The 2,500-nt window shown below is 26.4% G+C and overlaps 2 non-coding genes and 1 pseudogene across 2 annotated transcripts in view; all 3 read right to left on the minus strand.

The window, feature by feature from the left end:
- Positions 1-1,221, minus strand: part of LOC129252303 (large subunit ribosomal RNA) — a 3,987-nt gene extending 2,766 nt beyond the window's left edge. Inside the window, exon 1 of the ribosomal RNA XR_008583365.1 lies at positions 1-1,221. This exon is cut by the window's left edge and continues 2,766 nt beyond it. This is a non-coding gene — a ribosomal RNA (large subunit ribosomal RNA).
- Positions 1,222-1,663: 442 nt separating this feature from the next.
- On the minus strand, positions 1,664-1,844 carry LOC129252306 (5.8S ribosomal RNA; annotated as a pseudogene).
- Positions 1,845-2,436: 592 nt separating this feature from the next.
- Positions 2,437-2,500, minus strand: part of LOC129252301 (small subunit ribosomal RNA) — a 1,991-nt gene continuing 1,927 nt past the window's right edge. Inside the window, exon 1 of the ribosomal RNA XR_008583363.1 lies at positions 2,437-2,500. This exon is cut by the window's right edge and continues 1,927 nt beyond it. This is a non-coding gene — a ribosomal RNA (small subunit ribosomal RNA).

Genomic DNA, 2,500 nt, shown 5'->3' on the forward strand with positions numbered 1-2,500 from the left:
CTTTACCAGATAAGATTATTTTATATAATTTTTAAATGCACCAGCTATCCTGAGGGAAACTTCGGAGGGAACCAGCTACTAGATGGTTCGATTGGTCTTTCGCCCCTATACTCAATTCTGACAATCGATTTGCACGTCAGAACTGTTTCGGTCTTCCATCAGGGTTTCCCCTGACTTCAACCTGATCAAGTATAGTTCACCATCTTTCGGGTCACAGCATATATGCTCAAGGTACGCTCCAGTTAGAGGTATAAATAATAATAAATTATCATTATACATAACTATATGGAACGCCCCGGGATTGAATTAATTGACTATTTATTAAAAAATAGACTAAAAATTAATCCCATTATATTTAAGTTAAGTTAATTATGCCATTAAGTTTAATATAACTCAATGACTTGCACATATGTTAGACTCCTTGGTCCGTGTTTCAAGACGGGTCCCGAAGGTATCCTGAATCTTTCGCATTGTTAATCATATAAATGCATACAAATAAATATTAATATCATAGATATTAAATTTTTTGTAAAATTCAAAAAATGAATTTTAGCATTATATATAATAAAATCTATCAACACTTTATCAAATCATTAGTATTTATTTTATGTTAATATGCTTAAAAAGCAAATTAATTTAAATAAACTTAATATCACCAATGATCTTTTGATAAATACTTTATTATGTTAATAGATTACAATGTCCTTATATGAAAAAAATGCACATTATTTTTTTAATTATTTAATGATGAATTTTTCATAATGGATATTCAGGTTCATCGGGCTTAACCTCTAAGCAGTTTCACGTACTATTTAACTCTCTATTCAGAGTTCTTTTCAACTTTCCCTCACGGTACTTGTTTACTATCGGTCTCATGGTTATATTTAGTTTTAGATGGAGTTTACCACCCACTTAGTGCTGCACTATCAAGCAACACGACTCTTTGGAAATATCTTTCTAGTAATCATTAACGTTATACGGGCCTGGCACCCTCTATGGGTAAATGGCCTCATTTAAGAAGGACTTAAATCGTTAATTTCTCATACTAGATATTAAGATATTCCATACACTGCATCTCACATTTGACATATAGACAAAGTGACTTAGTGCTGAACTATTTTCTTTTCGCTCGCCGCTACTAAGAAAATCCTTGTTAGTTTCTTTTCCTCCCCTCATTAATATGCTTAAATTCAGGGGGTAATCCCATATGAGTTGAGGTTGTTTTAATATTCTTTTTTTATCTTCTCACAATTTAATAAAAAAATTATATCATCTTTTCATCTCTATTTTTCTTTTCTCCTTTTATATATTGTAAATATATAAAAATAATAATAATGTAAAATGAGGCAATCCTAGAATAAAAAATTTAATTTTTATGCTAGACATTCCTCCTTTTAATTACATATATAAATTATTATTTTATATATATATATAAATAATATGAAAATTTTTTGTAAAGAATACTTAGATTCAATATTTTCATCATTTCATTTTATTTGAGAGGATTTTTTTTTTAAAGAATATATAATAAATAAAATTCATTATATATCTTTATTTTTTTTGCTATTAATATTATGAATTATTTAAAATCCAATAATATACACATTTGCTTAAATTCAATTATTTTTATAAAAGAATAAGCAACTTATTTAGCATAGTCTTACAACCCTCAACCATATGTAGTCCAAGCAGTACTTTAAAATTGAATTTAATGTACATAACAGCATGGACTGCGATATGCGTTCAAAATGTCGATGTTCATGTGTCCTGCAGTTCACACGATGACGCACAGTTTGCTGCGTTCTTCATCGACCCATGAGCCAAGTGATCCACCGCTTAGAGTATTTTTTTATTTATTTTTATTTATAACAAATGTCAATTTTTTTTTGCATATATTAATTGAAAGAGTAAAATTAAATAATATTAATAATATATAAATTGATTTTCTTTCAATAATATATATCAAATATATTTAACTCTAAACATTTTTATTAAGTTGCGAATGTCTTAGTTCAACAATAATACAGTGGTGGTATTTATTATGATTCAATTATTTTGTATTTTTTTAATCATTTTATGTATATATAATAATATAATAAATATATACCACTTTTGTTATTGTGAACAAATTAACTTATCATTCAATCAAATGAATAATAAGTACAACTTTTTATTTTCATGTTTAAAGGTTTTTAAAAGAAAAAAATAAGAAAAAACATTACAAAATGTACCATCATATATTATATTTAATATGATATAATTGATGGATCACAAATTGAATGAAAAAGAATAAAAAGAATTATGGATTCAAAATAATTATATAAATTTTTTTTTTTTTTTCTTTTTTTTTTTTTTTTTTTTTTTCTTTTTGTTCGTTTGTTTGCTTGTCTGTTTGTTTGTTTGTTTGTTTGTTTTTCTTACGGATATGGAACACAATAATGATCCTTCCGCAGGTTCACCTACGGAAACCTTGTTACGACTTTTACTTCCTCTAAATAAT

Source organism: Anastrepha obliqua, unplaced genomic scaffold (genome assembly GCF_027943255.1).
Source record: "Anastrepha obliqua isolate idAnaObli1 unplaced genomic scaffold, idAnaObli1_1.0 ptg000173l, whole genome shotgun sequence".
NCBI lineage: Eukaryota > Metazoa > Arthropoda > Insecta > Diptera > Tephritidae > Anastrepha > Anastrepha obliqua.